Raw genomic sequence first — 23,939 nt, forward strand, 5'->3', positions numbered from 1 at the left:
CAGTCCACTGCCTGTCCCCAGCCTGTCCACAGCCTAGTCTTAACCCCATCAGTATGCTGCCTGTCCCCAGCCTGTCCCCAGCCTAGTCTTAACCCCAGCAGTATGCTGCCTGTCCCCAGCCTAGTCTTAACCCCAGCAGTATGCTGCCTGTCCCCAGCCTGTCCACAGCCTAGTCTTAACCCCAGCAATATGCTGCCTGTCCACAGCCTGTCCACAGCCTAGTCTTAACCCCAGCAGTCTGCTGCCTGTCCCCAGCCTGTCCACAGCCTAGTCTTAACCCCAGCAGTATGCTGCCTGTCCCCAGCCTGTCCACAGCCTAGTCTTAACCCCAGCAGTATGCTGCCTGTCCCCAGCCTGTCCACAGCCTAGTCTTAACCCCAGCAGTCCGCTGCCTGTCCACAGCCTAGTCTTAACCCCAGCAGTCCGCTGCCTGTCCACAGCCTAGTCTTAACCCCAGCAGTATGCTGCCTGTCCCCAGCCTAGTCTTAACCCCAGCAGTATGCTGCCTGTCCCCAGCCTGTCCACAGCCTAGTCTTAACCCCAGCAGTCCCCAGCCTGTCCACAGCCTAGTCTTAACCCCAGCAGTCCGCTGCCTGTCCACAGCCTAGTCTTAACCCCAGCAGTATGCTGCCTGTCCCCAGCCTGTCCACAGCCTAGTCTTAACCCCAGCAGTCCCCAGCCTGTCCACAGCCTAGTCTTAACCCCAGCAGTATGCTGCCTGTCCACAGCCTAGTCTTAACCCCAGCAGTCCGCTGCCTGTCCACAGCCTAGTCTTAACCCCAGCAGTCCGCTGCCTGTCCCCAGCCTAGTCTTAACCCCAGCAGTATGCTGCCTGTCCCCAGCCTGTCCACAGCCGAGTCTTAACCCCAGCAGTATGCTGCCTGTCCCCAGCCTAGTCTTAACCCCAGCAGTCCGCTGCCTGTCCCCAGCCTGTCCACAGCCTAGTCTTAACCTCAGCCTAGTCTTAACCCCTAAGCCTGTCCCAGATGGCTTAGTAAGGCCTAGAGTCCAACCAGCTTAGTATCACACTCCACACTGTCTGAACACGCTTACTACACTATGGTGTCACACTGGGCCCAGGTCACTGACCACATGGCAAGAAGTGTCACCAAGAAGCAAGACAGTAATACCAATCGTGGAACATAGAACCAAATATTGTGTGCGCAGGCCAGCTACCTCGAGTAAGTTAACAGTCTGTTAACAGACTACCAAAAGAGGTTTATTCCATATTCCCCAAATACATTTTCCATCCTAGCCGTGGCTTTCTCTATGCAGAGTCAGGGAGTCTTGTAAAACAGGCTTTTTCAACACGCCAGGACACCGGCCCAGCCACATGGCAGAAAGAGTCACCAAGACAAGACAGAGGTTTATTCCTTCAAAACACATGTTCCATTTACCAAGCCGTGGCTTTTATATGCAGAGTCACAGAGGCTTGTAGTTAGATAAGGACAAGCCAGTGGAGCTGGCAGAACTTCTGTCACATTGATTAACTCAAACACATCACTGTTCTCTTCCTGGTGCGGCTCTGTCTGTCTCTGCTGGCTTTCCAAACACATCACTGTTCTCTTCCTGGTGCGGCTCTGTCTGTCTCTGCTGGCTCTCCAAACACATCACTGTTCTCTTCCTGGTGCGGCTCTGTCTGTCTCTGCTGGCTCTCCAAACACATCACTGTTCTCTTCCTGGTGCGGCTCTGTCTGTCTCTGCTGGCTTTCCAAACACATCACTGTTCTCTTCCTGGTGCGGCTCTGTCTGTCTCTGCTGGCTCTCCAAACACATCACTGTTCTCTTCCTGGTGCGGCTCTGTCTATCTCTGCTGGCTCTCCGAAAAACATCACTGTTCTCTTCCTGGTGCGGCTCTGTCTGTCTCTGCTGGCTCTCCAAACCCATCACTGTTCTCTTCCTGGTGTGGCTTCAATCCCTCCAGCCACCAGCTAAAATTCTTCAATCCCTCCAGCCACCAGCTAAAAATCTTCAATCCCTCCAGCCACCAGCTAAAAATCTTCAATCCCTCCCAGCCACCAGCTAAAAATCTTCAATCCCTCCCAGCCACCAGCTAAAAATCTTCAATCCCTCCAAGCCACAAGCTAAAAAGCTTAAATTGCTCACAGCCACCAGCTAAAAAGTTCCAATCTCTCCCAGCTGCAAGATAAAAAGTTCCAATCTCTCCCAGCTGCAAGATAAAAAGTTTCCAATCTCTCCCAGCTGCAAGATAAAAAGTTCCAATCTCTCCCAGCTGCAAGATAAAAGTTCCAATCCCTCCCAGCTGCAAGATAAAAAGCTTCACAGAGAAGTAAACATTTAAATCCCTTCACTGATACAGCCAGAGCGGATGTTCAGAAGCAAGTGACTTTTCTGGGTCTCTTCCTCTCAGCAGCTAATGCATAAATAAAAGTTAGCAGAAGCGAGAAACCCCCAACCCGCCACTGGATAACTTGCCCGTCTGCAGGGGCTAGGGTTTAGGGGCTAGGGGTTAGGGGTTAGGGGCTAGGGGTTAGGAGTTAGGGGCTAGGGGTTAGGGACTAGGGACTAGGGGCTATGGGCTAGGGGTTAGGGGCTAGGGGTTAGGGGCTAGGGGCTAGGGGTTAGGGGCTAGGGGTTAGGGGTTAGGGCCTAGGGGCTAGGGGCTAGGGGCTAGGGGCTAGGGGTTAGGGGCTTAGGGGTACAGGAGCTAGGGGTTTAAGGGTTAGGGGCTAGGGGTTTAGGGTACAGGAGCTAGGGGTTTAAGGGTTAGGGGCTAGGGGTTTAGGGGTACAGGAGCTAGGGGTTTAAGGGTTAGGGGCTAGGGATTAGGGGCTAGGGGTTTAAGGGCTAGGGGTTAGGGGATAGGGGTTAGGGGTACAGGAGCTAGGGGTTTAGGGGTACAGGAGCTAGGGGTTTAGGGGTACAGGAGCTAGGGGTTTAGGGGTTAGGGGCTAGGGGTTTAGGGGTACAGGAGCTAGGGGTTTAGGAGTTAGGGGCTAGGGGTGAGGGGTTTAGGGGTACAGGAGCTACGGGTTTAAGGGTTAGGGGCTAGGAGTTTAGGGGTACAGGAGCTAGGGGTTTAAGGGCTAGGGGTTTAGGGGGCTAGGGGCTTATGTTGGTATCTCTGTTGGTAGGCTACATAGTATGCCTTGGTTTTAGCTCAGCGGGCTAACACTGCTGCTGTGATCAACTGGGTTTGAACCTACTGTCTCCTGAACAGTCACACCATACGGCTTGTGTTAGCCCGCCGAGCTAAAGGCTAGAGCTCAGGGAGCTAACACAAGCCTTCAGGCAAGTCTCAGGCAACGTATGGCATCATGGAAACATGTTCCACTGAACCACATCCATTACACTGGGCTATTAGCCAACTATCATAGTACTGCTCTGGCTCTGTGCTTTCTAAGTTCCCACATGGCTGCGCCTGTGGCTAACCTTGGGTACCTTCCCAATGACTCCCCATTACCTACATAGTGGCTCTGGTCAAAAGAAGTGCACTATGCAGGGAACAGGGTGCCATTTGGAAAGCAGCTCTTCATCACTGAGGGGCTGACGTATACAACAGTGCTGTATTCTACATTTAGCTTCAAGGACAAGACTTGAAGGTCACAGGAGAAAGACTATGGCATAGGTCCAATCAAATCAAGCCTTAACTGGCGATAGCAGACACCTGATTAGCGGATGTTTTGGCAATGTTGGAGATGGAACTGCGTTGGAAGCCATCTTGCGATCATTGCCACACCCGTCCCACTCACGTTACAAGTTCAGAAGGAGAAAGTGTAGGCTGTATAGAAAATAGAAAAATCATTCAAATAAATAATGAGGGTTTCTGTCATCATAATGGAGGTGTAGATTCCATCTCACATTCCAGTGTTCCTAATGGAGGTGTAGATTCCATCTCACATTCCAGTGTTCCTAATGGAGGTGTAGATTCCATCTCACATTCCAGTGTTCCTAATGGAGGTGTAGATTCCATCTCACATTCCAGTGTTCCTAATGGAGGTGTAGATTCCATCTCACATTCCAGTGTTCCTAATGGAGGTGTAGATTCCATCTCACATTCCAGTGTTCCTAATGGAGGTGTAGATTCCATCTCACATTCCAGTGTTCCTAATGGAGGTGTAGATTACATCTCACATTCCAGTGTTCCAACCTGTAAACCAGGCTGTATTCTGTTAATGCGACTCCCTGCAGCCAATGGCAATGTCTGCTCTAGGTATAATGCGAGGAGCCACTTGTGGATTTGACAGTTCTAACGCAGTTCCATCTCAGACACTCCAAAACAACCGCTATGACCATGTTTCTGGAGTTTTACCACTCACAAAACTTTACTTTCAATGTAATTTCATTGACCAATATGTGATGTGAATGTACACTACTGACCTCACATGTAGTTAACTCATACACGCCCAATGCACATAAACAACAGCAACAAGAACAGCATCAATGATAGTCATTGTGGATTAAATCAAATTGATACTCTTGATAATTGTTTCTTTTACTTGGAACAGGATTTTAGGATGATCCCTGAGTGATTGTGCAAAATCTTTTGCTTCTTCAGTTGATCCAATTCTCTCTTGCCCCTAAATCTCCCTGTTTGAGTCAGATTCCCTCTAAATCTCCCTGTTTGAGTCAGATTCCCTCTAAATCTCCCTGTTTGAGTCAGATTCCCTCTAAATCTCCCTGTTTGAGTCAGATTCCTTCTAAATCTCCCTGTTTGAGTCAGATTCCCTCTAAATCTCCCTGTTTGAGTCAGATTCCCTCTAAATCTCTCCCTGTTTGAGTCAGATTCCCTCTTAATCTCTCTCTGTTGGAGTCAGAATCCCTCTAAATCTCCCTGTTGGAGTCAGATTCCCTCTAAATCTCCCTGTTGGAGTCAGATTCCCTCTTAATCTCTCTCTGTTGGAGTCAGATTCCCTCTAAATCTCCCTGTTTGAGTCAGATTCCCTCTAAATCTCCCTGTTTGAGTCAGATTCCCTCTAAATCTCCCTGTTTGAGTCAGATTCCCTCTAAATCTCCCTGTTTGAGTCAGATTCCCTCTAAATCTCCCTGTTTGAGTCAGATTCCCTCTAAATCTCCCTGTTTGAGTCAGATTCCCTCTAAATCTCCCTGTTTGAGTCAGATTCCCTCTAAATCTCCCTGTTTGAGTCAGATTCCCTCTAAATCTCCCTGTTGGAGTCAGATTCCCTCTAAATCTCCCTGTTGGAGTCAGATTCCCTCTAAATCTCCCTGTTGGAGTCAGATTCCCTCTAAATCTCCCTGTTGGAGTCAGATCCCCTCTGTTCACTGGATTAGATAGCAGCCAATTTTTTGTTTGTTTTATTTAACCTTTATTTAACGAGGCAAGTCAGTTAAGAACAAATTCTTATTTATAATGAGGGCCTACCCCAGCCAAACCCGGACGACGCTGGGCCAATTGTGCGCCGCCCTATGGGACTCCCAATCACAGCTGGTTGTGATGCAGCTTGGATTCAAACCAGGGTGTCTGTAGTGATGCCTCAAACACTGAGATGGAGTGCCTTAGACCTCTGCGCCACTCGGGAGCTGCAGCGAGTTGCAGGGTATTCATGTGGAGTATCAAATCAAATCAAACTTACAGCAGGTATAAAGGTTGTGCACTAGCTCCCTCAACATTACAGTGCAGTAGTCAACATTACAGTAGTAGTCAACATTACAGTAGTCAACATTACAGTAATCAACATTACAGTACAGTCGTCAACATTACAGTACATTAGGCAATATTACACTAGTCAACATTACAGTAGTCAACATTACAGTACAGTAGTCAACATTACAGTAGTCAACATTACAGTAGTAGTCAACATTACAGTAGTCAACATTACAGTAGTCAACATTACAGTGCAGGAGTCAACATTACAGTAATCAACATTACAGTAGTCAACATTACAGTACAGTCGTCAACATTACAGTACATTAGGCAACATTACAGTAGTCAACATCACAGTACAGTAGTAAACATTACAGTAGTCAACATTACAGTAGTAGTCAACATTACAGTAGTCAACATTACATTAGTCAACATTACAGTACAGTCATCAACATTACAGTACATTAGTCAACATCACAGTAGTAGTCAACATTACAGTAATCAACATTACAGTAATCAACATTACAGTAGTCAACATTACAATAGTCAACATTACAATAGTCAACATTACAGTACAGTAGTCAACATTACAGTAGTCAACATTACAATAGTCAACATTACAGTACAGTAGTCAACATTACAGTAGTCAACATTACACTAGTCAACATTACAGTACAGTAATCAACATTACAGTAGTAGTCAACATTACAGTAGTCAACATTACATTACAGTAGTCAACATTACAGTACAGTAGTCAACATTACAGTAGTCAACATTAAAGTACAGTAGTCAATATTACAGTAGTCAACATTACAGTAGTCAACATTAAAGTACAGTAGTCAATATTACAGTAGTCAACATTACAGTAGTCAACATTACATTACAGTAGTCAACATTACAGTACAGTAGTCAACATTGATTTGCTTTTGTCACTTCTAGGTTAGACTACTGCAATGCTCTATTTTCCGGCTACCCGGATAAAGCACTAAATAAACTTCAGTTAGTGCTAAATACGGCTGCTAGAATCCTGACTAGAACCAAAAAATTTGATCATATTACTCCAGTGCTAGCCTCTCTACACTGGCTTCCTGTCAAAGCAAGGGCTGATTTCAAGGTTTTACTGCTAACCTACAAAGCATTACATGGGCTTGCTCCTACCTACCTCTCTGATTTGGTCCTGCCGTACATACCTATACGTACGCTACGGTCACAAGACGCAGGCCTCCTAATTGTCCCTAGAATTTCTAAGCAAACAGCTGGAGGCAGGGCTTTCTCCTATAGAGCTCCATTTTTATGGAACGGTCTGCCTACCCATGTCAGAGACGCAAACTCGGTCTCAACCTTTAAGTCTTTACTGAAGACTCATCTCTTCAGTGGGTCATATGATTGAGTGTAGTCTGGCCCAGGAGTGGGAAGGTGAACGGAAAGGCTCTGGAGCAACGAACCGCCCTTGCTGTCTCTGCCTGGCCGGTTCCCCTTTTTCCACTGGGATTCTCTGCCTCTAACCCTGTTACGGGGGCTGAGTCACTGGCTTGCTGGGGCTCTCTCGTGCCGTCCCTGGGGGGGGGGTGCGTCACCTGGGTGGGTTGATTCACTGTTGTGGTCGGCCTGTCTGGGTTTCCCCCCTTGGGTTGTACCGTGTCGGAGATCTTTGTGGGCTATACTCGGCCTTGTCTCAGGATGGTAAGTTGGTGGTTGAAGATTTCCCTCTAGTGGTGTGGGGGCTGTGCTTTGGCAAAGTGGGTGGGGTTATATCCTTCCTGTTTGGCCCTGTCCGGGGGTGTCCTCGGATGGGGCCACAGTGTCTCCTGACCCCTCCTGTCTCAGCCTCCAGTATTTATGCTGCAGTAGTTTATGTGTCGGGGGCTAGGATCAGTTTGTTTATCTGGAGTACTTCTCCTGTCCTATTCGGTGTCCTGTGTAAATCTAAGTGTGCGTTCTCTAATTCTCTCCTTCTCTCTTTCTTTCTCTCTCTCGGAGGACCTGAGCCCTAGAACCATGCCCCAGGACTACCTGACATGATGACTCCTTGCTGTCCCCAGTCCACCTGGCCATGCTGCTGCTCCAGTTTCAACTGGCCTGGGCCCTAGGACCATGTCCCAGGACTACCTGACATGAGGACTCCTTGCTGTCCCCAGTCCACCTGGCCATGCTCCTGCTCCAGTTTCAACTGTTCTGCCTTACTATTATTCAACCATGCTGGTCATTTATGAACATTTGAACATCTTGGCCACGTTCTGTTATAATCTCCACCCGGCACAGCCAGAAGAGGACTGGCCACCCCACATATGCTCTCTCTAATTCTCTCTTTCTTTCTCTCTCTCGGAGGACCTGAGCCCTAGGACCGTGCCCCAGGACTACCTGACATGATGGCTCCTTGCTGTCCCCAGTCCACCTGACTGTGCTGCTGCTCCAGTTTCAACTGTTCTGCCTTATTATTATTTGACCATGCTGGTCATTTATGAACATTTGAACATCTTGGTCATGTTCTGTTATAATCTCTACCCGGCACAGCCAGAAGAGGACTGGCCACCCCACATAGCCCGGTTCCTCTCTAGGTTTCTTCCTAGGTTTTGGCCTTTCTAGGGAGTTTTTCCTAGCCACCGTGCTTTTACACCTGCATTGTTTGCTGTTTGGGGTTTTAGACTGGGTTTCTGTACAGCACTTTGAGATATCAGCTGATGTACGAAGGGCTATATAAATAAATTTGATTTGATTTGATTTGATTACAGTAGTCAACATTAAAGTACAGTAGTCAATATTACAGTAGTCAACATTAAAGTACAGTAGTCAATATTACAGTAGTCAACATTACAGTAGTCAACATTAAAGTACAGTAGTCAACATTACAGTAGTCAACATTAAAGTACAGTAGTCAATATTACAGTAGTCAACATTAAAGTACAGTAGTCAACATTACAGTAGTCAACATTACAGTAGTCAACCTTACAGTAGTCAACATTACAGTAGTCAACATTACAGTAGTCAACATTACAGTACAATAGTCAACATTACAGTAGTCAACATTACAGTAGTCAACATTACAGTAGGCAACATTACAGTAGGCAACATTACAGTAGTCAACATTACAATAGTCAACATTACAGTACAATAGTCAACATTACAGTAGTCAACATTACAGTAGTCAACATTACAGTAGTCAACATTACAATAGTCAACATTACAGTACAATAGTCAACATTACAGTAGTCAACATTACAGTAGTCAACATTACAGTAGTCAACATTACAATAGTCAACATTACAGTACAATAGTCAACATTACAGTAGTCAACATTACAGTAGTCGACATTACAGTAGTCAACATTACAGTAGTCAACATTACAATAGTCAACATTACAGTACAATAGTCAACATTACAGTAGTCAACATTACAGTAGTCAACATTACAGTAGTCAACATTACAGTAGTCTACAATAATCCATCAATAATCGAGTGTAAAATAAAAAATGACAATAAGTTAAATAAGTATGAAGTACAAGCGTTACAGTAGTGATGATCAGGATAGATGATCAGGATAGATTGTCATTGCCTCCTCTCTGCTCTCCTGATGATCTCTGTAAGGACCAATTTTGTTAACCATCTGGAAGTGAAACGTATCCTTCACTTTTTGGACTGTTCTCACAACCAGTGGCCCCACACTGCAAGGGCATCCTTCACATGTGCAGGCGCTGCTCTGCACCCCACTGGGCATTGATTTTGTGTGTGATTCTTCATCTTTAGTTGAAGGCCACACACGTCTCCGTGAGTGTGTGTGGTGTGTGTGTGTGTGTGTGTGTGTGTGTGTGTGTGTGTGTGTGTGTGTGTGTGTGTGTGTGTGTGTGTGTGTGTGTGTGTGTGTGTGTGTGTGTGTGTGTGTGTGTGTGTGTGTGTGTGTGTGAATGACATGTGTGTGAATGACACAGGTTCCAGCTCCTTTGTTATCTGCATTACAGGATTTTCATAGGCGTCTTCCCATCATGGTGATCAATAGCATGATAAATGACTATTCTCTGCTCGGAATAGTCTCCAGGATCCTGCTGTCTGCTGTAGGTGCACTCACAATCACTGCACTGCTTTGGACACCGTTCATACAGATATATATTGGGTGGCAGCGTAGCCTAGTGGTTAGAGCGTTGGACTAGTAACTGGAAGGTTGTGAGTTCAAACCCCCGAGCTGACAAGGTACAAATCTGTCGTTCTGCCCCTGAACAGGCAGTTAACCCACTGTTCCCAGGCCGTCATTGAAAATAAGAATATGTTCTTAACTGACTTGCCTGGTTAAATAAAGGTTAAAAAAAAATATATATATATATTCAATATCTCCCTATCCCAGTCTGTTGTCCCTACATGCTTCAAGATGGCCATTATTGTCCCTGTACCTAAGAAAGCAAAGGTAATTGAACTACATGACTATTGCCCGTAGCACTCTGTCATCAGGAAGTGTTTTGAGAGACTAGTCAAGGATCATATATATATAACTGCCACCCTAGACTTACCTCCCCAAAAGATCCACAGACGATGCAATGGCCACCACACTGCCCTGTTCTATCTGGACAAGAGGCATACGTAATGTATGTTCACGCAATGCTGTTCATTGACTATAGCTCAGCATTCAACACCATAGTACCCTCCAAGCTCATCATCAAGCTCGAGGCCCTGGGTCTGAACCCCGCCCTGTGCAACTGGGTCCTGGATTTCCTGACGAGTCACCACCAGGTGGTGAAGGTAGAAAACAACACCTCCTCTTCGCTGATCCTCAACACTGGGGCCCCACAAGGGTGCGTGCTCAGCCCCCTCCTGTACTCCCTGTTCACCCATGACTGTGTGGTCATGCACGCATCCAACTCAATCATCAAGTTTGCAGACGACACAACAGTAGTAGGCTTGATTACCAACAACAATGACACAGCCTACAGGGAGGAGGTGAGGGCTCTGGGAGTGTGGTGCCAGAAAAATAACCTCTCACTCAACGTCAACAAAACTAAGGAGATGACCGTGGACTTCAGGAAAGAGCAGAGGGACCGCTGTGGTGAAGGTGGAAAGCTTCAAGTTCCTCGGCGTACACATCACGGACAAACTAAAATGGTCCACCCACACAGCAACAGTGCCTCCTCAACCTCAGGAGGCTGAATACATTTGGCTTAACACCTAAAACCCTCACAAACTTTTACAGATGGACAATCGAGAGCATCCTGCCAGGCTGTATCACCGGTTGGTATGGCAACTGCATCAACAACCCATCACCTGGGGCAAACTTTCTACCCTCCAGGACACCTACAGTACCCAATGCCACAGGAAGGCCAAGAAAATTATCAAGGTCAATAACCGCCTGAGCCACTGCCTGTTCACCCTGCTATCATCCAGAAGGCGAGGTCAGTACAGGTGCATCGAAGCTGGGACCGAGAGACTGAAAAACAGCTTCTATCTCAAGGCCATCAGACTGTTAAACAGCCATCACTAGCACATCAGAGGCGGCTGCCTATAGACATAGATTAGGAATCACTGGCCACTTTAAGGAAATTAAACACTAGCCACTTTAATAATGTATCTGTATCTGCATTACTCATCTCATATGTGTAAACTGTACTCTATACTATTCTACGGTATCTTAGTCACTTTAATTATTTGTAAATATTGCATCACCCATCTCATATGTATATACTGTACTCTATACTATGGCACTGTATCTTAAAACTAAAACTAAATGCATGCTCTTCAACCAATTGCTGCCCGCACCTGCCCGCCCGACTAGCATCACTACTCTGGACGGTTCTGACTTAGAATATGTGGGCAACTACAAATACCTAGGTGTCTGGTTAGACTTTAAACTCTCCTTCCAGACTCACATCAAACATCTCCAATCCAAAATTAAATCTAGAATAGGCTTCCTATTTCCCAACAAAGCCTCCTTCACTCATGCTGCCAAACATACCCTCGTAAAACTGACTATCCTACCGATTCTTGACTCCGGCGATGTCATTTACAAAATTGCCTCCAACACTCTACTCAGCAAATTGGACGTAGTCTATCACAGTGCCATCCGTTTTGCCACCAAAGCCCCATATACTACCCACCACTACGACCTGTATGCTCTTGTTGGCTGGCCCTCGCTAAATATTTGTAGCCAAACCCACTGGCTCCAGGTCATCTATAAGTCTTTGCTAGGTAAAGCCCCGAGCCAGTTTGCGCTGTTCTGTGAAGGGAGTAGTACACAGCATTGTACGAGATCTTCAGTTGCTTGGCAATTTCGCACATGGAATAGCCTTCATTTCTCAGAACAAGAATAGACTGACGAGTTTCAGAAGATAGGTCTTTGTTTCGGGCCTTTTTGAGCTTCTAATCGAACCCACAAATGCTGATGCTCCAGATACTCAACTAGTCTAAAGGACAGTATTACTGCTTCTTTAATCAGAACAACAGTTTTCAGCTGTGCTAACATAATTGCAAAAGGGTTTTCTAATGATCAATTAAACTTTCAAAAATATAAACTTGGATTAGCTAACACAACATACCATTGGAACACAGGAGTGATGATTGCTGATAATGGGCCTCTGTACGCCTATGTAGATATTCCATTAAAAATTTGATGTTTACAGCTACTATAGTCATTTACAACATTAACAATGTCTACACTGTATTTCTGATCAATTTTATGTTGTTTTCTTTCAAAAACAAGGACATATCTAAGTGACCCCAAACTTTTGAACAGTAGTGTATATTCTTAATCCATTCCTTACTTAGATTTGTGTGTATTGAGTGTATGTTGTGAAACTGTCGGAGACTCTCTCTGTTGGAGTCAGATTCCCTCTAAATCTCCTGTCGGAGACAGAAACACAAGTATTTCACGACACCCGCAATAACATCTGCTCAACGCGTGTATGTGACCAACAAAATTATATTTGATTTCATATCCTTTACAATCACTGCATCACAGTGGACATCGTTCATATCCTTTACAATCACTGCATCACAGTGGACATCGTTCATATCCTTTACAATCACTGCATCACAGGGGACATCCTTCATATCCTTTACAATCACTGCATCACAGTGGACATCCTTCATATCCTTTACAATCACTGCATCACAGTGGACATCGTTCATATCCTTTACAATCACTGCATCACAGTGGACATCCTTCATATCCTTTACAATCACTGCATCACAGGGGACATCCTTCATATCCTTTACAATCACTGCATCACAGTGGACATCCTTCATATCCTTTACAATCACTGCATCACAGGGGACATCCTTCATATCCTTTACAATCACTGCATCACAGTGGACATCCTTCATATCCTTTACAATCACTGCATCACAGTGGACATCCTTCATATCCTTTACAATCACTGCATCACAGTGGACATCCTTCATATCCTTTACAATCACTGCATCACAGTGGACATCCTTCATATCCTTTACAATCACTGCATCACAGGGGACATCCTTCATATCCTTTACAATCACTGCATCACAGTGGACATCCTTCATATCCTTTACAATCACTGCATCACAGGGGGCATCCTTCATATCCTTTACAATCACTGCATCACAGTGGACATCGTTCATATCCTTTACAATCACTGCATCACAGGGGACATCCTTCATATCCTTTACAATCACTGCATCACAGGGGACATCCTTCATATCCTTTACAATCACTGCATCACAGGGGACATCCTTCATATCCTTTACAATCACTGCATCACAGGGGACATCGTTCATATCCTTTACAATCACTGCATCACAGTGGACATCGTTCATATCCTTTACAATCACTGCATCACAGGGGACATCCTTCATATCCTTTACAATCACTGCATCACAGGGGACATCCTTCATATCCTTTACAATCACTGCATCACAGGGGACATCCTTCATATCCTTTACAATCACTGCATCACAGGGGACATCGTTCATATCCTTTACAATCACTGCATCACAGTGGACATCGTTCATATCCTTTACAATCACTGCATCACAGTGGACATCGTTCATATCCTTTACAATCACTGCATCACAGGGGACATCGTTCAAATCCTTTACAATCACTGCATCACAGGGGACATCGTTCATATCCTTTACAATCACTGCATCACAGTGGACATCGTTCATATCCTTTACAATCACTGCATCACAGGGGACATAGTTCATATCCTTTACAATCACTGCATCACAGGGGACATCCTTCATATCCTTTACAATCACTGCATCACAGGGGACATCCTTCATATCCTTTACAATCACTGCATCACAGGGGACATCCTTCATATCCTTTACAATCACTGCATCACAGGGGACATCCTTCATATCCTTTACAATCACTGCATCACAGTGGACATCCTTCATATCCTTTACAATCACTGCATCACAGTGGACATCGTTCATATCCTTTACAATCACTGCATCACAGGGGCATCCTTCATATCCTTTACAAGGATGAAGTAGTGAAACCACACGGTCAGTGTCAGTGTATATGTGAATGGTTCGGGTCGTTATACTACCAACTGTTATCTCCATCAGTAATCAATCAGTTATCTGTCCTACAATGTGCATTCATGATGAATTACTATTCTACCTGCTCTGCATGGGTTCCAGGATGCTGGTTGCTTGCAGTAGGAGGACGGCTGGGCTGCAGACAGACAGAGGCTGACTTTGCAGCACTGCGTAGGCTGCTAGGTAGCTTTAAATGTGGGTAGTAGTAAGATTTATAGTCCCTGGTCTCTTGGCATGGCTGCCAGCAGTGCACATTGTTCACCGCAGAAAACTGTGAGCTGCAGGGAAAGTGGACAGAGACTCATACACAAAGGTTTATATGAGTCTGACTCAGGATAGGTCTGATATCTGTCTGACTCGGGATAGGTCTGATATGACTCAGGATAGGTCTGATATGACTCAGGATAGGTCTGATATGACTCAGGATAGGTCTGATATCTGTCTGACTGAGGATATATCTGATATCTGCCTGACTCAGGATAGGTCTGACATCTGTCTGACTCAGGATAGGTGTGATATCTGTCTGACTCAGGATAGGTCTGATATCTGTCTGACTCAGGATAGGTCAGCTATGAGTCTGACTCAGGATAGGTCTGATATCTGCCTGACTGAGGATATATCTGATATCTGCCTGACTCAGGATAGGTCTGTCTGACTCAGGATAGGTGTGATATCTGTCTGACTCAGGATAGGTCTGATATCTGTCTGACTGATGATATATCTGATATCTGCCTGACTCAGGATAGGTGTGATATCTGCCTGACTCAGGATAGGTCTGTCTGACTCAGGATAGTTTTGATATCTGTCTGACTCAGGATAGGTCTGATATCTGTCTGACTCAGGATAGGTTTGATATGAGTCTGATCAGGATAGGTGTGATATCTGTCTGACTCAGGATAGGTGTGATATCTGTCTGACTCAGGATAGGTGTGATATCTGCCTGACTCAGGATAGGTCTGTCTGACTCAGGATAGGTTTGATATCTGTCTGACTCAGGATAGGTGTGATATCTGTCTGACACAGGATAGGTCTGATATCTGCCTGACTGAGGATAGGTCTGATATCTGCCTGACTCAGGATAGGTCTGTCTGACTCAGGATAGGTCTGTATCTGTCTGACTCAGGATAGGTGTGATATCTGTCTGACTCAGGATAGGTCTGATATCTGTCTGACTCAGGATAGGTCTGATATCTGTCTGACTCAGGATAGGTGTGATATCTGTCTGACTCAGGATAGGTGTGATATCTGTCTGACTCAGGATAGGTGTGATATCTGTCTGACTCAGGATAGGTCTGATATCTGTCTGACTCAGGATAGGTCTGATATCTGTCTGACTCAGGATAGGTCTGATATCTGTCTGACTCAGGATAGGTGTGATATCTGTCTGACTCAGGATAGGTCTGATATCTGTCTGACTCAGGATAGGTCTGATATCTGTCTGACTCAGTATAGGTCTGATATCTGCCTGACTCAGGATAGGTCTGTCTGACTCAGGATAGGTCTGTATCTGTCTGACTCAGGATAGGTCTGATATCTGTCTGACTCAGGATAGGTGTGATATCTGTCTGACTCAGGATAGGTGTGATATCTGTCTGACTCAGGATAGGTGTGATATCTGTCTGACTCAGGATAGGTCTGATATATGTCTGACTCAGGATAGGTCTGATATCTGTCTAACTCAGGATAGGTGTGATATCTGTCTGACTCAGGATAGGTCTGATATCTGTCTGACTCAGGATAGGTCAGATATGAGTCTGACTCAGGATAGGTCTGATATCTGTCTGACTCAGGATAGGTTTGATATGAGTCTGATCAGGATAGGTGTGATATCTGTCTGACTCAGGATAGGTGTGATATCTGTCTGACTCAGGATAGGTCTGTCTGACTCAGGATAGGTTTGATATCTGTCTGACTCAGGATAGGTGTGATATCTGTCTGACTCAGGATAGGTCTGATATCTGCCTGACTGAGGATAGGTCTGATATCTGCCTGACTCAGGATAGGTCTGTCTGACTCAGGATAGGTCTGTATCTGTCTGACTCAGGATAGGTCTGTATCTGTCTGACTCAGGATAGGTGTGATATCTGTCTGACTCAGGATAGGTCTGATATCTGTCTGACTCAGGATAGGTCTGATATCTGTCTGACTCAGGATAGGTCTGATATCTGTCTGACTCAGGATAGGTCTGATATCTGTCTGACTCAGGATAGGTGTGATATCTGTCTGACTCAGGATAGGTCTGATATCTGTCTGACTCAGGATAGGTCTGATATCTGTCTGACTCAGGATAGGTGTGATATCTGTCTGACTCAGGATAGGTCTGATATCTGTCTGACTCAGGATAGGTCTGATATCTGTCTGAATCAGGATAGGTCTGATATCTGTCTGACTCAGGATAGGTCTGATATCTGTCTGACTCAGGATAGGTCTGAAATCTGCCTGACTCAGGATAGGTCTGCCTGACTCAGGATAGGTCTGATATCTGTCTGACTCAGGATAGGTGTGATATCTGTCTGACTCAGGATAGGTGTGATATCTGTCTGACTCAGGTTAGGTGTGATATCTGTCTGACTCAGGATAGGTGTGATATCTGTCTGACTCAGGATAGGTCTGATATCTGTCTGACTCAGGATAGGTGTGATATCTGTCTGACTCAGGATAGGTCTGGTATCTGTCTGACTCAGGATAGGTCAGATATGAGTCTGACTCAGGATAGGTCTGATATCTGCCTGACTGAGGATATATCTGATATCTGCCTGACTCAGGATAGGTCTGTCTGACTCAGGATAGGTGTGATATCTGTCTGACTCAGGATAGGTCTGATATCTGTCTGACTCAGGATAGGTCTGATATCTGTCTGACTGATGATATATCTGATATCTGCCTGACTCAGGATGGGTGTGATATCTGCCTGACTCAGGATAGGTCTGTCTGACTCAGGATAGTTTTGATATCTGTCTGACTCAGGATAGGTCTGATATCTGTCTGACTCAGGATAGGTTTGATATGAGTCTGACTCAGGATAGGTGTGATATCTGTCTGACTCAGGATAGGTGTGATATCTGCCTGACTCAGGATAGGTTTGATATCTGTCTGACTCAGGATAGGTGTGATATCTGTCTGACTCAGGATAGGTCTGATATCTGCCTGACTGAGGATAGGTCTGATATCTGCCTGACTCAGGATAGGTCTGTCTGACTCAGGATAGGTCTGTATCTGTCTGACTCAGGATATGTGTGATATCTGTCTGACTCAGGATAGGTGTGATATCTGTCTGACTCAGGATAGGTGTGATATCTGTCTGACTCAGGATAGGTCTAATATCTGTCTGACTCAGGATAGGTCTGATATCTGTCTGACTCAGGATAGGTCAGATATGAGTCTGACTCAGGATAGGTCTGATATCTGCCTGACTGAGGATATATCTGATATCTGCCTGACTCAGGATAGGTCTGTCTGACTCAGGATAGTTTTGATATCTGTCTGACTCAGGATAGGTGTGATATCTGTCTGACTCAGGTTAGGTGTGATATCTGTCTGACTCAGGATAGGTGTGATATCTGTCTGACTCAGGATAGGTCTGATATCTGTCTGACTCAGGATAGGTGTGATATCTGTCTGACTCAGGATAGGTCTGGTATCTGTCTGACTCAGGATAGGTCAGATATGAGTCTGACTCAGGATAGGTCTGATATCTGCCTGACTGAGGATATATCTGATATCTGCCTGACTCAGGATAGGTCTGTCTGACTCAGGATAGGTGTGATATCTGTCTGACTGATGATATATCTGATATCTGCCTGACTCAGGATGGGTGTGATATCTGCCTGACTCAGGATAGGTCTGTCTGACTCAGGATAGTTTTGATATCTGTCTGACTCAGGATAGGTCTGATATCTGTCTGACTCAGGATAGGTTTGATATGAGTCTGACTCAGGATAGGTGTGATATCTGTCTGACTCAGGATAGGTGTGATATCTGCCTGACTCAGGATAGGTTTGATATCTGTCTGACTCAGGATAGGTGTGATATCTGTCTGACTCAGGATAGGTCTGATATCTGCCTGACTCAGGATAGGTCTGTCTGACTCAGGATAGGTCTGTATCTGTCTGACTCAGGATATGTGTGATATCTGTCTGACTCAGGATAGGTGTGATATCTGTCTGACTCAGGATAGGTGTGATATCTGTCTGACTCAGGATAGGTGTGATATCTGTCTGACTCAGGATAGGTCTAATATCTGTCTGACTCAGGATAGGTCTGATATCTGTCTGACTCAGGATAGGTCAGATATGAGTCTGACTCAGGATAGGTCTGATATCTGCCTGACTGAGGATATATCTGATATCTGCCTGACTCAGGATAGGTCTGTCTGACTCAGGATAGTTTTGATATCTGTCTGACTCAGGATAGGTCTGATATCTGTCTGACTCAGGATAGGTTTGATATGAGTCTGATCAGGATAGGTCTGATATCTGTCTGACTCAGGATAGGTCTGATATCTGCCTGACTCAGGATAGGTCTGTCTGACTCAGGATAGGTCTGATATCTGTCTGACTCAGGATAGGTTTGATATGAGTCTGATCAGGATAGGTCTGATATCTGTCTGACTCAGGATAGGTCTGATATCTGCCTGACTCAGGATAGGTCTGTCTGACTCAGGATAGGTCTGTATCTGTCTGACTCAGGATAGGTCTGATATCTGTCTGACTCAGGATAGGTCAGATATGAGTCTGACTCAGGATAGGTCTGATATCTGCCTGACTGAGGATATATCTGATATCTGCCTGACTCAGGATAGGTCTGTCTGACTCAGGATAGGTCTGTATCTGTCTGACTCAGGATATGTGTGATATCTGTCTGACTCAGGATAGGTGTGATATCTGTCTGACTCAGGATAGGTGTGATATCTGTCTGACTCAGGATAGGTCTAATATCTGTCTGACTCAGGATAGGTCTGATATCTGTCTGACTCAGGATAGGTCAGATATGAGTCTGACTCAGGATAGGTCTGATATCTGCCTGACTGAGGATATATCTGATATCTGCCTGACTCAGGATAGGTCTGTCTGACTCAGGATAGTTTTGATATCTGTCTGACTCAGGATAGGTCTGATATCTGTCTGACTCAGGATAGGTTTGATATGAGTCTGATCAGGATAGGTCTGATATCTGTCTGACTCAGGATAGGTCTGATATCTGCCTGACTCAGGATAGGTCTGTCTGACTCAGGATAGGTCTGTATCTGTCTGACTCAGGATAGGTCTGATATCTGTCTGACTCAGGATAGGTGTGATATCTGTCTGACTCAGGATAGGTCTGATATCTGTCTGACTCAGGATAGGTGTGATATCTGTCTGACTCATGATAGGTCTGATATCTGTCTGACTCAGGATAGGTCAGATATGAGTCTGACTCAGGATAGGTCTGATATCTGCCTGACTGAGGATATATCTGATATCTGCCTGACTCAGGATAGGTCTGTCTGACTCAGGATAGGTGTGATATCTGTCTGACTCAGGATAGGTCTGATATCTGTCTGACTCAGGATAGGTCTGATATCTGTCTGACTGATGATATATCTGATATCTGCCTGACTCAGGATAGGTGTGATATCTGCCTGACTCAGGATAGGTCTGTCTGACTCAGGATAGTTTTGATATCTGTCTGACTCAGGATAGGTCTGATATCTGTCTGACTCAGGATAGGTTTGATATGAGTCTGACTCAGGATAGGTGTGATATCTGTCTGACTCAGGATAGGTGTGATATCTGTCTGACTCGGGATAGGTGTGATATCTGCCTGACTCAGGATAGGTCTGTCTGACTCAGGATAGGTTTGATATCTGTCTGACTCAGGATACGTGTGATATCTGTCTGACTCAGGATAGGTCTGATATCTGCCTGACTGAGGATAGGTCTGATATCTGCCTGACTCAGGATAGGTCTGTCTGACTCAGGATAGGTCTGTATCTGTCTGACTCAGGATAGGTGTGATATCTGTCTGACTCAGGATAGGTGTGATATCTGTCTGACTCAGGATAGGTGTGATATCTGTCTGACTCAGGATAGGTCTGATATCTGTCTGACTCAGGATAGGTCTGATATCTGTCTGACTCAGGATAGGTGTGATATCTGTCTGACTCAGGATAGGTCTGATATCTGTCTGACTCAGGATAGGTCTGATATCTGTCTGACTCAGGATAGGTGTGATATCTGTCTGACTCAGGATAGGTGTGATATCTGTCTGACTCAGGATAGGTGTGATATCTGTCTGACTCAGGATAGGTCTGATATCTGTCTGACTCAGGATAGGTCTGATATCTGTCTGACTCAGGATAGGTGTGATATCTGTCTGACTCAGGATAGGTGTGATATCTGTCTGACTCAGGATAGGTGTGATATCTGTCTGACTCAGGATAGGTGTGATATCTGTCTGACTCAGGATAGGTGTGATATCTGTCTGACTCAGGATAGGTGTGATATCTGTCTGACTCAGGATAGGTCTGATATCTGTCTGACTCAGGATAGGTGTGATATCTGTCTGACTCAGGATAGGTGTGATATCTGTCTGACTCAGGATAGGTGTGATATCTGTCTGACTCAGGATAGGTGTGACATCTGTCTGACTCAGGATAGGTCTGATATCTGTCTGACTCAGGATAGGTGTGATATCTGTCTGACTCAGGATAGGTCTGATATCTGTCCGACTCAGGATAGGTCTGATATCTGTTTGGATGTCAGAGGTAGAAGAGAACCATATCCTGGTTCCTTCTGAAGCAGTCAGTGAAATACAGGATGGAGAAGCATAAACAGCTACACATCTCTAAATAACCATGTAATAAGGCTTGATATCTCTGTCAGCATAGTAAATAACCATGTAATAAGGCTTGATATCTCTATCAGCATAGTAAATAACCATGTAATAAGGCTTGATATCTCTATCAGCATAGTAAATAACCATGTAATAAGGCATAATATCTCTGTCCCTCCATCGCCAGCTTCTTGTATAAAAGGAGCATTCAGGTTATTTCCATTTGGGGAACATCGGCTTTACAGTATTTTGGATATTGAATCATTCCTCATGTTGTGAGTCAGCCAGCCAGTCAGCTAACTAGTCAGCTAGCCAGCCAGCCAGGCAGCCAGCCAGCCAGTCAGCTAATTAGTCAGCTAGCCAGCCAGCCAGCCAGGCAGCCAGCCAGGCAGCCAGCCAACTAGTCAGCTAGCCAGTCAGCCAGCCAGTCAGCCAGCCAGGCAGCCAGCCAGTCAGCTAACTAGTCAGCTAGCCAGCCAGGCAGCCAGCCAGCCAGCCAACTAGTCAGCTAGCCAGCCAGGCAGCCAGCCAGCCAACTAGTCAGCTAGCCAGCCAGTCAGCCAACCAGCCAGTTAGCCAGTCAGCCAGTCAGCCAGCCAGCTAACTAGTCAGCTAGCAAGCCGGTCAGCCAACCAACCAGTCAGCCAGTCAGCCAGTGCATAGGAAGGCAATGTGCTGAGGTAAACGCATATCACAGAGCTGGTGAAGCGAGGGAGTTGGAGAGATAGAGGACTAAACTGTACAGAAGTGCTGCCCTTGTTCTGTCTGGGCCTGTGCTAGAACCCAAATGTATTCTACAGTATGTCACAGCACTGGACCACTAGAACAACGGGGTGATATCAGTCATAGAGAACAACGAGGTGATATCAGTCATAGAGAACAACGGGGTGAGAACAACGGGGTGATATCAGTCATAGAGAACAACGGGGTGATATCAGTCATAGAGAACAACGAGGTGATATATATTATTATTATTATTATATCAGTCATAGAGAACAACGGGGTGATATCAGTCATAGAGAACAACGGGGTGATATCAGTAATAGAGGACAACGAGGTGATATCAGTCATAGAGAACAACGGGGTGATATCAGTCATAGAGAACAACGAGGTGATATATATTATTATTATTATTATTATATCAGTCATAGAGAACAACGGGGTGATATCAGTCATAGAGAACAACGGGGTGATATCAGTCATAGAGAACAACGAGGTGATATATATTATTATTATTATTATTATATCAGTCATAGAGAACAACGGGGTGATATCAGTCATAGAGAACAACGAGGTGATATATATTATTATTATTATTATTATATCAGTCATAGAGAACAACGAGGTGATATCAGTCATATTCTCGTTGGCTATTATGAGAATATGAGAGGCAATAATACAAACTATGAAAACTATGAAATTATTCAACTGGATCTGGGGAAGGGATGTTACTTGGTCCCAGATCTGTCGCTGGCATGCCATGACTGTTTACAATGTCTCAAGCAATACATTCCAGATGCCCAACACATTTACATGGTTGGGTGGATTACTTCCCCTTTAAGAGGCATTAGAAGAAGACAAAAAGGATCCATGAAATGCATTTGGTGTGTCATCATAGTGGTCTCTGATTGGTGGTCATCATTTGGTGTGTCATCATAGTGGTCTCTGATTGGTGGTCATCATTTGGTTTGTCATCATAGTGCTCTCTGTCTTTTTTTCACAGCTGAATTGAAAGTCATTGAAAGAAACAGAAAAGGTGTCATAATGTATTTATTTTTCGCAAACATCCTTTCTGAATTGTTTTATTATTTTAATTTTGTAATCAGATTACATGCCAAACCTGCACTATTAGATTTATGTGTTAATTAAAGGGTAAGCCATTTATCTGAGGGAAACTTGTGAAGATAATTTGTCTGCTCTCTATTAGTTGGCTCATCTCCAACCAGGTTTGGCTGTGCTCATTAATTATGTCTGATGCATTGACCAGGCTGCAAGAGCATAGACACAATATCAGAATGAATAGCCCTCTCTTGACCTAGACTAGTCTCTAGCACTTCTTCATCAACATTAAAGATTGCGTTCCAGTTGTCTACAGACATGCTTCATTCACAGTTTTGAACAGTAACCATTATACTAAAATGTTTCAACCAACACCGTATTTGATAGGCATACATGTGAAGTGTGTGATGATTCTAAATTATAATCTAAAGATTGTCATGGTTCTAGATTCACATTTGAAGCATGTTTCATTTTCTTTGTCAGTTAAAGAAGTCAGTTAAAGAACAAATTCTTATTTACAATGACCGCCTACCGCAGCCAAACCCTAAACCGGACAGCGCTCGGCAAATTGTGCGCCGCTCAATCATGGCTGTTTGTGATACAGCCTAGAATCGAACCAGGGTCTGTAGTGAGGCCTCTAGCACTGAGACGCAGTGCCTTAGAATGCTGCGCCACTCAGGAGCACATCGTTCTAGAAGATCATATGAAGCGTGTCATGATTCTAGATGATCATCTGAAACGTGTCATGATTCTAGATGATCATCTGAAACGTGTCATGATTCTAGATGATCATCTGAAACGTGTCATGATTCTAGATGATCATCTGAAACGTGTCATGATTCTAGATGATCATATGAAGCGTGTCATGATTCTAGATGATCATCTGAAACGTGTCATGATTCTAGATGATCATCTGAAACGTGTCATGATTCTAGATGATCATCTGAAGCGTGTCCTGATTCTAGATGATCATTTGAAGCGTGTCCTGATTCTAGATGATGATCTGAAACGTGTCATGATTCTAGATGATCATCTGAAGCGTGTCCTGATTCTAGATTACAATCTGAAGCATGTCATGATTCTAGATGATCATTTGAAGCGTGTCATGATTCTAGATGATCATCTGAAGCGTGTCATGATCATAGATTACAATCTGAAGCGTGTCATGATTCTAGATGATCATATGAAGTGTGTCATGATTCTAGATTACAATCTGAAGCATGTCATGATTCTAGATGATCATATGAAGCGTGTCATGATTCTAGAGGATCATATGAAGC

General features: G+C 44.7%; 1 protein-coding gene across 1 annotated transcript in view; it reads right to left on the reverse strand.

Annotated features, from left to right (window-relative positions):
* LOC124018462 (podocalyxin-like protein 2) overlaps window positions 1-23,939 on the reverse strand; it is a 43,652-nt gene that overhangs the window by 18,880 nt on the left and 833 nt on the right. The window lies entirely within an intron of this gene.

The sequence above is a fragment of the Oncorhynchus gorbuscha genome, linkage group LG03 (assembly GCF_021184085.1).
Source record: "Oncorhynchus gorbuscha isolate QuinsamMale2020 ecotype Even-year linkage group LG03, OgorEven_v1.0, whole genome shotgun sequence".
Lineage (NCBI taxonomy): Eukaryota > Metazoa > Chordata > Actinopteri > Salmoniformes > Salmonidae > Oncorhynchus > Oncorhynchus gorbuscha.